The following is a 15,148-nucleotide window of genomic DNA, read 5'->3' as shown; positions in this document are numbered from 1 at the left end:
TTGCTGAAGAATATTCCATTAAAATGGATGTGCCATGGTTTATTTATCAATTCACCTACTAAAGGGCATCACGGTTGCTTCCAATTTTTGGCAATTATAAATAAAGCTACCATAAACACTTGTATGCAGGTTTTTGTGTGGATGTAAGTCTTAAGCTCATTTGGGTAAATATCTAGAAGCACTGTTGCTAGGTCATATGGTAAGACTATGTTTAGCTTTGCAAGAAACTGCCCAATTATCTTCCAAAGTGGCTGTACCGTTTTGCATTCCCCCCAGCAATGGATGAGAGTTCCCGTTGCTCCACAGCCTTGGCAGCATGTGGCTCTTAGCATTCTGGATTTTAAGCATCTCACTGTTGCTTTAATGTGCATTTCCTTGATGACATATGATGTGGAGCATCTTTTCATATGTTTATATGCCTTCTTTGGTGAGGTATCTGTCCAGTACTTTTGCCCTCTTTTTAACTCGGTTGCTTGGGGGTCTTTAGACTGTAAATTTTGGGAAAGTAATTTATCTACCTCCATTAAAATGTAAAATTCACATTCCCAATGGTTCATGCCACTTCTCAACCTGTGCGTATAAGCACGAGGAATTTTAGGAACAAACCAATTTTGTCCTCGAATTCTTGTCCACCTAATGCCAAAAAAAGCTTCATGTTGCCCATGGGCTCAAGGCAGTAAGTGGGTCAGGTCTCCAACCTGGAACCTCGTTTCTTCCCTTATATGCTTTGGATCCGTGGTCCTCTTTAATATCTCCAAATCACTAAGTAGAATCAAAGGAGTATTTCTCCAAATAGAGGAGTTACGGTAACAAAGCAATGAGTTTTTCCCCTCCAGCGCAGTCACCTTAGAACAAAACACCTGTTTCATTGCTCCACCCAAGTTTGCACTCCAATTTGGGAGTGGCCAAGGCCCGGTTCTAAGACATATAGGAAAACCAGTCTTGTTATTTTATTGTCGCACCATACTGTGGGTCAAAAACAACATTATGCAGAGTGCTCACTGTCTTAGTGGCCAAGACTTGGGGATGCCTGGGTGGCTCAGTTGGTTAAGCGTCTGCCTTCAGCTCAGGTCCTGATCCCAGGGTCCTGGGATCAAGTCCCGCATCAGGCTCCCTGCTCAGCAGGGAGTCTCCTTCTCCCTCTCCCTCTGCAGCTCCCCCTGCTTGTGCTCTCTCTCTCTAACAAATAAATAAATAAAATCTTAAAAAAAAAAAAAAAAATAGCCAAGACTTGGCTTCTAAGCAGCTTTGGATCGTCAAAGGATTTCAACTCTTCACCATCTGAAGAAAGATTGAAAAGAATGTGCTGCAGTGCCATCAAAAGGAATGAAATCTTGCCATTTGCAACGACATGGATGGAACTGGAGGGTATTATGCTGAGCAAAATAAGTCAATCAGAGAAAGACATGTATCATATGACCTCACTGATATGAGGAATTCTTAATCTCAGGAAACAAACTGAGGGTTGCTGGAGTGGTGGGGGGTGGGAGGGATGGGGTAACTGGGTGATAGACATTGGGGAGGGTATGTGCTATGGTGAGCGCTGTGAATTGTGTAAGATTGATGAATCACAGACCTGTACCTCTGAAACAAATAATACATTATATGTTAAAAAAAAAAAGAAGAAGAAGAAGATAGCAGGAAGGGAAGAATGAAGGGGGGGAAATCGGAGGGGGAGACAAACCATGGGAGACTATGGACTCTGAGAAACAAACTGAGGGTTTTAGAGGGGAGGGGGATGGGTGAGCCCGGTGATGGGTATTAAGGAGGGCACGTACTGCATGGAGCACTGGGTGTTGTACGCAAACAATGAATCATAGAACACTACATCAAAAACTAATGATGTATGGTGATGAACATAACATAAAAAAAAAAAAAATGTGCAGCAGTTTCTGGAGTTTGGCTTTGTTTTTGTTTTTTCCCAAGAGAGAATGTTCAGAAAACCAGAAGCATGACCAGACTCAGACCTCATATGCCCAGAATCTGAAGACAACCGTCCTGAGAGAAAAAGGGGTGTGGGTGACTGTGAAGCTATCTCAGAGAACCTCTTTGGAACATGCTGTGGACAAGAGGAAATCAGAAGGAAGGAGAGGGAGAAAAAAACTGATGTAGAAGCCAGAAACAAAAATTTTAAAATAGCTCTACCAGGATAACCCCATTAGCCAAGGACTTCTTTCTCCTCAATTGACCAGTTGTACAGCATGAGGAGCAGAGGGCTAGTCTGTGGGTGCCCCCTCGTGGCCAGAAATATAATGGCTTCAGTGTTTGGAAAAGGGGAATTTCCCCTCTCAGGCTAGAATGGGCTATTATCCAGAAAGGAAAAAGAGAAAGAACAGACATCAGAAATGTCCCTGACCAAACCTTTCAGGGAAGAAGCAAGGCAGAATATGGTGAGGATCAAGCAGAGAAAAGTAGACTGCAGAGGAAGGAATAATGAATCTCTGCTGGAGGATGGGGGAAAGCCAGCTCCCTCCCCCATTGGACCAATGAATATGAGTCTAGATTCTATCAATCTAGATAATGGAATAGGTTCATGGAATTAAGGCTGATTCATTTTTCTTTTTTAGAATTCCTTTAATGGTATTTTAATAATGAAATGAAAATAACAAAAGTATGCGATTAAAAAAATAATGAAGGAACCAAAGAGATCATCTCTCTGGACCTCTCAACCAAGGAGGAATGAAGCACAGGTTGGCGCTTTGAATAATTAACTGACTTGTTTTCTTAACCTCTCTCCTTTGATCGTCATCCTTACTTCCCTTTACCTTCTACTCTTTTTCCTTCTCTCTTTTTGCCTTGTTTCCTTCCTTTCTTTCACTTTTCCTGTTAAATATATCATACACAGAGAAAAGGATAATATGTAAATGAACATCTATATCCTCTCCCCCACATAAGAAACAATATCACCAATACCAGTGAAGTAGCCTGGGTGCCCCTCTTTCTTTATTCTCAGAGGTAACCTGAGTTTGGTATTTATCCTTCTCTTAATTTTCTTTGGTGTTACCACCATACCTGTATGCTTAGACAATATATTGTTTAGTTTTGCATGTCTTTGAACTTGACATAAATAGAATCATATAAGTATTCTTTTTTTGTCCTTGCTTTTTTCACCCAAACGTTGCATTTAAAATTTTCATACCTCCAGGAGTGCCTGGGTGGCTCAGTTGGTTAAGCGTCTGACTCTTGGTTTCAGCTCAGGTCATGAGATTGAGCCCTGCATCAGACTCCAGGCTCACTGGTGAGTCTGCTTGAAGATTCTCTACCTCTGCCACTCCCCCTATTCTTGCATGAGCACTCTTTCTGTCTCTCTCAAATAAATAAATAAATCTTTATTTTTTTTAAAGATTTTTTAAAAAATGTTTTGAGAGAGAGAGAGCAGAGGGAGAAGCAGACTCCCCACCGAGCTGGGAGCCTGACATGGGGCTCAATCCAAGGACCCAGAGATCATGACCTGAGCTGAAGGCAGACACTTAAATGACCGAGCTACCCAGGTGCCCCAATAAATGAACCTTTAAAAATTGTTTTTCATACCTCCAGAAAGCCCACATCTTATAAATATACAGCTTGATCAATCAGCATTAAATTTTTCATTTGAATTCATCAATATACAGCTCTAAGTTCATTAATTTTTCATCTTCAAATATAATTTTTTTAATATTTTATTCATTTGAGAGAGAGAGCATGAGTGGGGGGGAGGGGGAGGGGGAGAGGGAGAAGCAAGCAGACTCCCAGCTGAGCAGAGAGCCCGACTTGGGGCTCAATTCCAGGACCCTGGGTTCGTGACCCGAGCTGAAGGCAGATGTTTAACTGACTGAGCTACCCAGGCACCCCCAAATATAATTTCTAACACTTTATTTTTAAGTAATCTCTACACCCAGCCAGCATGGGACTCAAATCCACAACCCTGAGATCAAGAGTCGCAGGTTCCACTGAATGAGCTAGCCAGGTGCCCCTAAATATAATTTTTGATACAAAGAATACATGTAAGATATATAAATCATAATAATAAATTAAATATTCATCACCCAACTCAAATTTCGCAAGTAACTTGCACCTACATATGATTCTTCTCATCACTTCTCCTCTCATCTCTGATATAGACTGATTGTGTCCCCTGAAAATTCATATGTGGAAGCCCTAACTCCCACCGTGACTGTATGTGTTACCTATAGGGAGGTAATTAGGTTAAATGAAGTCTCTTTTTTTTTTAAAAGATTTATTTATTAATTTGAGAGAAAGAGAGTGGCGGGGGGAGGGAGAGAGAGAATACTCAAGCAGACTCCCCACTGACCGCGGAGCCCGACACAGAGCTCAGTCCCAGGACCCTGAGATCATGCAGGTTAATGATAGCACAGGAATAAATAGATAAATAAATAAATGCCCCAGGTTAAATGAAGTCTTAAGTGTGGGGCTCTAATCTGATAAGAGTGGGGTCCTTATAAGAAAATAAAACAAGACGAAATCAGAGAGGGACAGAAACCGTAAGAAACTCTTAATCATAGGAAACAAACTGAGGATTGCTGGAGGGGAGGGGGTTGGGGAGATGGGGTAACTGGCTGATGGGCATTAAGGAGGGCACAGACTGGAATGAGCACTGGGTGTTATATAAGACTGATAAATCCCTGAACTCTACCTCTGAAACTAATAATACACTATATGTTATTTAATTGAATTTAAATTAAAAATAAAAATAATACATTAATTAAAAAAGAAATAATGCATGTAAAGCTCTTTAGTACTTAGTAGGTACTCAATAAATATTAGTTCCCTTGTCTTTTCTTTTTTTTTTTTAAAGATTTTATTTATTTATTTGACACAGAGAGAGAGACAGTGAGAGAGGGAACACAAGCAGCGGGAGTGGGAGAGGCAGAAGCAGGCTTCCCGCGGAGCAGGGAGCCCGATGTGGGGCTCAATCCCAGGACCCTGGGATCATGACCTGAGCCGAAGGCAGACGCTTAACAACTGAGCCACCCAGGCGCCCCCTAGTTCCCTTTTCAAAAAAAAAAGAAAAGGAAGAGAAACCAGAACTTTCTCCCCCCCAACACACACTGAGGAAAGGCCATGTGAGGCCACAGCAGGAAAGCCAGAAGAGAGATTTCACAGAAACCAAATCAGCAGGCAACTTCATCTTGAACCTCCAGCCTCTAGAAGTAGGAGAAAATAAATTTCTGTTGTTTAAGCCCCCCCAGTCTGTGGTCTTCTGTTACGGCAGCCCAAGCCGACTAAGACACCTTCCCTCCTGCTCAAGAGGTAGCTGTTATTCTGGATATATTAACTTTTTTTTTTTTCATATAAAAACCATGTAGTGTTTCCCTGCATACATATTTTTGCTTATTTTTGAGATTTGCAAAGTTGTACTCATGCCATACATAGCCTTCAGGGCTTTTTTTTCACTCAACATTATTTTTTTTTTAAAGATTTCATTTATTTATTTGACAGAGAGACACAGCGAGAGAGAGAGGGAACACAAGCAGGGGGAATGGGAGAGGGAGAAGCAGGCTTCCCGTGGAGCAGGGAGCCCGATGCGGGGCTCGTTCCCAGGACCCTGGGACCATGACCTGAGCCGAAGGCAGATGCTTAACGACTGAGCAACCCAGGTGCCCACTCAACAGTATGTTTTAAGAATCATACGTGTTGCTGCATATAATTATAGTCCCTTTACATATATAGATCATCCCACACATGAGCCATTCTCCTGGGGGTGGATATATGGGTGATTTCCCTTTTTTTTTTTTTTAATGATTTCTAGTGTTGCTTTTATGAACAGAGCTGCTCTTAACATTTTGTACGTGTCTCCTGCTGAGCAGAAGTTTCTCTGGGGCATAACCATAAGAGTACTGCTGAGGAGGAAGGTGTATGAATCTTCACCTTTATGCAGTAATGCCAGGTAGTTTCCTTAAGCAGTCAGTGAATATATGACCCACAGCCTCTCCAATCCATGCTATTGAGTCAGAGAAGAGTCAAGGGCAAGGACATAAACACAATAGAGAGATTGAAAAAAAAACCTTTTTTTTTTTGCTCATTTTTGCTTACTCATTTTTGCTTCTCAGGTTTTAATTGTGGCCTTACTTTGCATCTCCCTGTTCACTAATGAGTTGACATAACTTGTCATAAATTGTCATTTGTGTTTCCTCTGTAAAAAGTATGTTCTTTGTCTTTTGCACATTTTTCATTTGGGTTTTTGGTGTTTTTCTGACTGATTTGTGGAACTTTCTTATATTTTCTATATAATCTTTCTTTGGCATTTTTATGTGTCACAATATTTTCTCCCAATTTGTGACTTGACTTTTCACTTTCTTTATGTCGTTGTTTGAAGATCATAAGTTCTTATTAGTAAAATTTAGTATGCACTCTTAATAGTAGAATTTTCCAATTTTTTCCTTTGCAGTTAGTGCTTGTTTTAGAAATGATTCCTTGCTCCATACATAGAAAGATATTATCCTCCATTACCTTCTAAAAGGTTTTTCTCTCTTTAAGATTTTAATGTTTTCAGAATAGATTTGTGTGTGTGGTATGATGAAGAGATATGATTTAATGTTCTTCTCTATGGATAATCCCAGCACACCATTTATGGAATAGTTTGTCCTTTCCCCAGCGGTCTGCACTACCCAGTCCTAAATCAAGTTTCCATACGTGCATGGATCTAATTTTGACGTCTCTCTTCTATCCCATCAGTTATTTTATTTATCCCTATGCTATCATCATACTTTTTTTAAGATTTATTTATTTATTTGAGAGAGAGAGAGTGCGTGAGTGCAGGGAGGAGCAGAGAGAGAAAGAGAGAGAGAATCTCAAGCACACTCCCTGCTGAGCACGGAGCAGGACTCAGGCTTGATCTGGATACTCTGAGATCATGACCTGAGCCAAAATCATGAGACAGATGCTTAGTTGACTGAGCCACCCAGGCGTGCCTGGTTTTAGCAGGGACAAAAAGTTCCTTAACAAGTCCCTCAACAAGAAATTCCCTTCTATTTCTACTTTGCCAGAAGTTGTGTTCTCATGAATAGATGCTGAATTTTGTAGAAGGCTGTTCTACCTCTAAGATAATCATAAGAATTTCTCCCTTAATCTCTTAATGTGATAAATTAAATCAGTCCTTTTTCTAAAGTCAGGCTAGCCTTGTCTTCCTAGAATAAACCCTGGTATATTATCTTCATACGTACTTCTGGATTTTGTCTACTGATATAATTTATGGTCTTCACAAATATATTTGAGTTAGATTGGCCTATAATTTTCCTTTCTCATGAAGTCCCTATCTGATTTGGGTATCAAGGTTATGTAGCCTCTTGCCATGGACTGGGGGTAAATTCCTTCTTTTTCTATATTCTGGAAGAGTTTGTGCAAAAATGATATTATCTTTTCCTTACATATTTGATAGAATTTACTGTCACACCATTTGGGGCTGATGTTCTATTTGTGGGAAAGTTTCAATTATGGCTTCAACTATTTAATGGTTATGGAACTGTCTGGTTTTTCTATTTCTTCTGTGGCGAATTGTAGTTTTTTAAGAAATTTATTCATTTCATCTAGGTATTCAAATTTATTGGCAGAAAAGTCTTCATAATATCCCCTTATTATCTTTCTCATGTCTGCAGCATCAACGATAAGGTCCCCTTTATTTCTTCCCTGGTTTATACTTGCCTTCTCTCTTCTTGTCTTGACCAAGTAAGCCAGAGGTTGATTTGTTTCATTAATCTTTTCAAAGAATCAGCTGATGGTTTTTTTTTTCAATCTCTCTATTGTGTTTATGTCCTTGCCCTTGACTCTTCTCTGTATTCCTTTTTTTTAAAGATTTATTTATTTATATTTATTTATTTGACACAGAGAGAGCACAAGCAGGGGGAGAGGCAGAGGGAGAGGGAGAAGCAGACTCCCCACTGAACAGGAAGCCCGATGCGGGGCTTGACCCCAGGACCTCGAGATCATGACCTGAACCGAAGGCAGACACTTAACCAACTGAGCCAGCCAGATGCCCCTCTTCTCTGTATTTCATTTCTTCTCTTTCTGCTATTCTTTTTGTAACTTCTTCTTTTTTTTTTTTTAAGATTTTATTTATTTATTTATTTGAGAGACAGAGCACGAGCATGGGGAGGAGCAGAGGGCGAGAAAGAGGGACAAGCAGACTCCCCGCTGAGCGGGGAGCCTGAGGCAGGGCCCCATCCCAGGACCCTGAGATCATGACCTGAGCCAAAGTTAGATGCTTAACCGACTGAGCCCCCAAGCACCCCTCTTTTTCTAACTTCTTAAGCTAGACACTTAGCTCATTCATCTTTAGACTTTCTTCTTATATAAGCAATTCAAGGGCAAAAGAAAAATCTTACTTTTTATGGATAAAGCACAGATATCCATAATAAATGATAAAGCACAGCACAGAAACAAATCTACAGTATATCTGTGGTCTTAAAATTATATAGACAGGGGATTATATAGGTGATTAGGGAAAAAAGTGTCTAAAAAGTTTCCTTAAGGGGATGATAATGAAAGAAACGTTGAGAAACACCACCCTAAGACCAGGATCTGAGCGAAAGTAGTTAACTTGGGAAGTTCATGTGACATCAATGGGGAGGGGAAGAAGTGATACTGGAGGTAAGGCAGCCAATAGGGAGTGTGCTCACAGGCCAGCCTCCCCTGGGGAAATCCGGAGGGCAATACCTACAAGTCATCCCATATGCGCTGAGGGAGCCCAGGTATTTATTCACTGACTCCTGACCAGCTTGTACCGAGGGTTGCTCCCAGCGAGTAATTCTGCAGCTCTTCCGACCCGCCACACAAGACAGCCACGTGGCTTTGAACAGTCTTGGGAACCAGAACCCTCAGGCACCAACTATTGGCAATATCCTGCAATAGTCCACTGGGGCACAATAAAAAGAGAGATGGGTGGTCAATGCCCCCTGTTACACTATTGTTACTTAAAATAATAGACAGTACTATTTGGAGAAAATTTCTGAATTGCATAATCACTAGCAGCACTTTTTATAAAGTCCCCAGGGAGATATATTTGTCATGTAGGTGCTGCCAGACCGAACAAGTCAGTGTTCCTTATTGTCAGTCACACATCATCAGGCTACTTCAAGTCTAACCCATCTTTCCTAGAGATGCAATGTTATAAATTGTGTTTTCTTTTTTTTTCTTTTAAGATTTTATCTTAAGTAATCCCTGCACCCAACATGGGGCTCGAACTCACAACCCCGAGATCAAGAGTCGCACGCTCCTCCGACTGAGCCAGCCAAGTGCCCCGTAAACTGTGTTTCCAATGCAGGAAACACATTTAATATCATAAAAACACCAAAACTGAAGATGAAGTGAAAATTGAGTAGGCTGCAAATATATAATAAACATAAACTAAATATGTATGCAGCCAAAAAGCTAAATTGTTACTGTTCTTGTGGGGGAAATTTTGTGCACAAGCTGGATTTGCTAAGGGTTCTTAAACTATAGCTTCGGGGCGCCTGGGTGGCTCAGTCGTTAAGCGTCTGCCTTAGGCTCAGGTCATGATCCCAGGGTCCTGGTATTGAATCCCACATAGGGCTCCCAGTTCAGCGGAGAGTCTGCTTCTCCCTCTCCCTCTGCCTCTCCCCCTGCTCGTGCTCTCTCTCTGTATCTCTCTGTATCTCTCTGTCTCAAATGAATAAAATCTTTAAGGGAAAAAAAAAAAAAAAACTACAGCTTCAGTGGAATGTTTTTGGTAAATGTCCATAAACATTCTCATTGCTCAATGACCTTAAAAGTCATCAACATTCCTGTCATCTTTGTCAGAAATTTCCTCCCCTGCCCCCCCTTCCATCCCCTCCCCCCTCCTTCCATCCCCCCCATCTCCTCCCCCTCCCCTCCTCTTTCCTCCCCTTCCCTCCCCCTTCCCCCTCCACTCCCCTCCTCTCCTCTAAGCTCTACGCCCAATGTGGGGCTTGAACTCACCACCCCAGAGATCAAGCGTCACATGCTCCACCGACAGAGCCAGCCAGGCGCCCCACCCTGTTCTTTTCTTGTACAGCTCATTCTGTGGTCTTCCTGAGAAGTGTTTCCTCTGATGTCTCATCTTTTCTTGAACGTTTCCAAAGGACAATGACTTTGCAGAAACCATTGAGTTGGAGGCATACTGGATTCTCTGTATCTGATTATGCTGGACATGCATTCTAAAGTGTTGTCATCACATGAATGTTGGCTGAATTGGCCTACACTTCCCACTTTCTTCAAATCTTTCTTTCCCTCAAAATCTGTGCCTACCAGAGAATGCAACTTGACCTCAGGAAGACTAGCTCATTCACTTTTCTTTTTTGCCCTATTATCTTAAAATATGCTTCTTTTTCAGAGAAACTGAGGGAAATCCCAGAAAACTTCCCAAAGGAGGTGACATTTGGCTGTGCAAAATTTTGGCAAGTGTACATGGGCTCAAGTGTGGGAACTGCTTGAGAAAAGGCCAGGAAGTATGGCAAGTGTTTGTACTGAATATCTTCCATTGGTTCCTCCAAATCCATTCTTCATTTTTCTCCACCCTGCGCTGCGTCCTGGGAGATGACCATGAGGGACTGCACCAACAGACTTCCTTGCCCTACAGTTTCCGGTGGGCTCAGCCAATGGAAAGCACCAGCAGAAGAGAGTGGCAGTTTTTCATTCCCGCTGTGGCACCATCCCTCCACCAAAGGCCACAGCTCCTGTCAGGTAGCATTCTCTCTCTCTGGGTTCAGGGAACAGTTTTGTCCCTTCGGCCCTAGGAGTGCTAACAGGTATCGCACCATCTCGTACTGCTCTTCCTAAACTCTACCCACAGCTTTGAAAGAGCTCCTGTATTAAGCTCTTCTCAAATTATCCATTTTGAGTGTGCCAGGTCCCTGATTGATACAGTGTGTTTGATGAATGGATATTAGTTCAGACTAGTTGGAGCATGAAGTGTGTGAGATGAAACAGCAAAACATCATGTAGGAACAGTAGGCTGAGAGCAGATGGTGAAGGGGCTTGTCTTCCAGGCCAGGGAGTGGGAACCTCAGAGGGTTTTAGACCAGGAGTGCCATGCTTTAAGAAAACTAATTTGGCAGCTGCGTGTAGAAGGGTTTAGCAATCAGACATGGGGAGAGAAGTTAGGAGATGATTACAACTGCTATTACAGGAAGGTAACACTTTGTAATTATCAGATTGGCAAAGCGCCAAAGATTTGATAGCACAGCACATTGATAAGGATGTGGAGGACTAGTGCTCTCAGACATCGCTAGTGAGGGCATAATTTGATAAACCTCTTTGGAAGGCAATTTGATAATATGTATCAATATTGTAAATGAGCATAAGCTATTGCAGCAATTCCTCATCTAGGTACTTAACCTACAGATAATATTGCATACATGCTAAATAATTTATGTGTAAGGCTATCCATTGTAGCATTGTTCTAGTGGCTCAATATTGGAACAACTTAAATGTCCATCAATTAGAGACTGGTAAACAAGTATAGTACAGCCCATGGCATGGACTACTATGCCACAGTTAAAAAGAATGAAATGACTATATGTACTCACATGGGAAGATCTCCAAGTATAATGTTAATGACAAAGGTAAGGTGCCTAATAGTTTACATAATATGCTTCTATTTGGGTGGGAAGATAAAAGGATATTTTGCACTTAAGTTTGTAAATGCAAAAACCAGAAGAATAAAGGAAACAGGTATAGGATGGTTGCTCTCTGAAGAGAACTGACTGGCTGGGATCAAAGGAAGGGAGGAGATTTACTTTTTATTCTAATCTTTTTGTATCTGTGCATAAATTATCTATGTTTAAAAAATCCACGGCACTGCCATCTTAGACCCAAACCTCTACCTTGATATTAGTGCTAAAAATCCGACTATGTATAGCTTTCTTGGTGAAATAACACAACTGAAATGTAGTCAACTAAAAACAAAAAACAAAACAAAACTTCATAATAAAGCATTTGAATTCCTGAGCAGAATGTTGAGCTTGTTTACCAGGTAAGTAAATGGCCTTGAACTGTCTTGCCTGGACTTGTCAGTTCTTAAAAGTTCAGACTAACTACAATATCTGAAAAATTGGAAGGCAGGTCTCTGAATAGTAACTGCATCCTTCTGTGACTGTTGCTAATCCCAGTAGGTAGTGGGCAGAGCTGTCAGTCAGGGAAGACCCCTTGGATAGGCTGATTCAGATGGCTTACTTAACGGCTTTTCTAAACTGGAGAGATTATAAGGCACCGCCCTTTCAGAGCTCTCAGAGTTTCTCTATCGGGATTGTTCTTTCATTCATCTTCACCTAGACTGTACCCTCCATAAAGGAAGACCACATGCTTGTCATTGCATTCTTAGTGCCCAGCACTGAACAGGTGCACAGTAGATGCTCAAACATCTGCTCAGTTGAATTGAACATGGCTTTCCGAGTCGTATTGCCCCTGCCCTTCCTGAAAGTTAAGCTGGGTAAATAATTGACCCTTCATCTCCCTTCATGTTAATTGCAATGGCCAACTTATTTTCTTCATAAGAGAAAAAAAAAAGTCAAGTAGTGTGACTGAGTTTTCAATTTGGTGATGAGACTTTTAAATTAAATGCAATTTAGTTGTCTAATTTCTGTGATACTAGAGTAATTGCATTATGTTTTCTAAAACACTGTTATTACCTTGTAACATTACCCACAGAAAGTTGAATCTTCACATCTTGCTGCTTTAGTTCATTTCCTAGTTAATACAATTAAAACTTTTCTTGGCAATAACTCTTGCATTGCAATCAGAACTTCAGGATTAGAACTTCTATGTAAATTGGCCATTTCTCTTATTCTTATGGGGTTGAGACTCTGAAGTGATACAATTATGTAATACCATACTGAATTATGTCTAACATAGCCAATAATAAATGAAGTTTAATAAACTGACTGCTTGACTAATGTGCAATTTTATTGCTTCCCTAGACGATTTTTTAAAAGATTTTAAAAAGAGGGCACCTGGGTGGCTCAGTCGTTAAGCGTCTGCCTTCCGCTCAGGTCATGGTCCCAGGGTCCTGGGATAGAGCCCCACATCGGGCTCTCTGCTCAGAGGGAAGCCTGCTTCTCCCTCTCCCACTCCCCCTGCTTGTGTTCCCTCTCTCTCTCTCTCTCTGTCAAATAAAATCTTAAAAAAAAAAAAAGATTTTAAAAAGATTTAGAGAGAGTTGGGGGGGAACAGAGGGAGAGAATCTCAAGCAGACTCCCCACTGAGTGTGGAGCCCAACGTGTAGGACTTCTATTTGGGTGGGAAGATAAAAGGATATCCCACCCCAACACCCTGAGATCATGACCTAAGCCGAAATCAAGAGTCTGGGCTTAGCCCACTGAGCCACCCAGGCGCCCCTCAGTGTTTATTTATTTATTTTTTTAAAGATTTATTTATTTGACAGAGAGAGAAAGCTCGAGCAGGGGGGAGCGGGAGAGGGAGAAGCAGGCCCCCCCGCCGAGGAGCGAGCCTGATGTGGGACTCGATCCCAGGACCCCGGGATCATGACCCGAGCTGAAGGCAGACGCTTAACCATCTGAGCCACCCAGGCGCCCTCAGTGTTTATTTTTTATGAAAACATATGGTTATTAAATTTATTGGTACACTATGCTAGCATTGTAATGACCATTATTATTAAATTTGTTTAATAAAAACTTACTAAAATAACTCTAATCAGTACTTTTTTTTTTAAGTTATCTCTATGCCCAGCATGGGGCTTAAACTCATAACCTGAGATCAATAGTCAAGAGTCGCATGTTTTACTAGCTGAGCCAGCCAGGCACCCTCCCCACCCCCCATCAATGCTTTTAATTCAGGGGTGTGATTTTTTTTTTTTTGTCAAAAAAAACCCATCACAGTTTAAGTCTAGGGAAAACATAATAATGTCTAACTTTCTGAAATGGCAGAAAGACTTGAGAGGACAGGATGAATAGGCAAAATCTGCTGAGGACAGAACTGACATGATCTGGAAGTCTGATGTTACAAATTGGCCAGCTCAGGGACCAGATGCAGACTGCAAAAAAATGTTTTGTTTGGCTTGTACAATGTTTTTAAAATGCTTAAATTTGTCTGCCAAGTCACCTGGTCCCCCACTCCCTAATGACTTTCTCCCAACAGCCTAACTGACGTTACCTGCTTGGCCCTCGTAATGCCTGGAGAAGAGTGACAGCTTTGAAAGAAATAAGGAACTTGGGAGGGAACGAAGTGAAAATGGAGATTTTAAGAATGTATGAATTTGACAGGCAAGTGAGCCCACTGATACAGAACTGTACACATAGGTCCAGAGTTGCAGCTCTGGAGAACATGCATACAAAGAAGCTGAAGGCAAAACCTTGGGCATCACTCACATTTAAGGGCTGTGAATCACTGGAATCATAATGAAAGGGAAAAAGCTATCATAAGAGAAACAGGGTAGAGCAAGGCTACGGTGGAAAAGAGAGAACTTCAAGAAGATAGAGGAAAGCTCGGCTGAGACTAGCAAGCATCAACAGTGGTTCAAACTGCCATGATTTTGTGGTTTTATTATCTATTACAAACTGCAGGGATTCTTTTGGATGCAACTACTTAACTGTCCTGTGAAAGTTCAGTCCACAAATAGGAATTGCAAGCCCATCAGTGCCGTAAGCATGGTTTTCTCCTGAAGTGTTTTTCCTTGGTGTTAAACTATCGGTCTTTAGGAGAATAGCCTTACAATACCAGTCCTAGTTTCTTATGTTGAGAATTTCATTCCAGGTTGTCTCTTTTTATTACCAGAATTCATTCTCCTAAGCAATAGATTTTTTACCCCTTTTCTTTGTAGATGTTGCAAATTGTGAAATGATTAGGATTGCTTCAAGTCAGCCAATAGTTGAGGGAAAAAAATTCCAGATTCACCTCCAGCTAAGGAATAGAGCTTGGCAGGCCACATTTTTTACTGGCCTCAATTATGCCTGGGTGACTCTACTCTTGTTCACATATCCTAAAAGCCACCTTAAGTTCTTTTTTGGAACAAGATAGAACATGGAAATACTTAAGGTACTACAAGCACTTTAATACTTATGGTCATTATTAAAAGTCATGTCTGCAGTTACAAGGCCACTAGACCCAAAAAAGCTTTTTGCAACTCTTAGAACTTTCCATTTAAGAATAATGGGTGATAGGGCGCCTGGGTGGCTCAGTTGGTTAAGCGACTGCCTTCAGCTCAGGTCATGATCCT

At 41.3% G+C, this 15,148-nt stretch overlaps 1 long non-coding RNA gene across 1 annotated transcript; it reads left to right on the top strand.

Annotated features, from left to right (window-relative positions):
- Nucleotides 1–2,632: 2,632 nt before the first annotated feature.
- On the top strand, nucleotides 2,633–11,925 carry LOC144378986 (uncharacterized). Its single transcript, XR_013440951.1, has 2 exons — nucleotides 2,633–2,690; nucleotides 10,310–11,925. It is a non-coding gene; the product is annotated as an uncharacterized LOC144378986 (long non-coding RNA).
- The last annotated feature ends 3,223 nt before the right edge of the window (nucleotides 11,926–15,148 follow it).

This window comes from Halichoerus grypus, chromosome 9, assembly GCF_964656455.1.
Source record: "Halichoerus grypus chromosome 9, mHalGry1.hap1.1, whole genome shotgun sequence".
Lineage (NCBI taxonomy): Eukaryota > Metazoa > Chordata > Mammalia > Carnivora > Phocidae > Halichoerus > Halichoerus grypus.
Note: the sequence above shows the minus strand (reverse complement) of the source record. Positions and strands in the feature narration are given on the sequence as shown.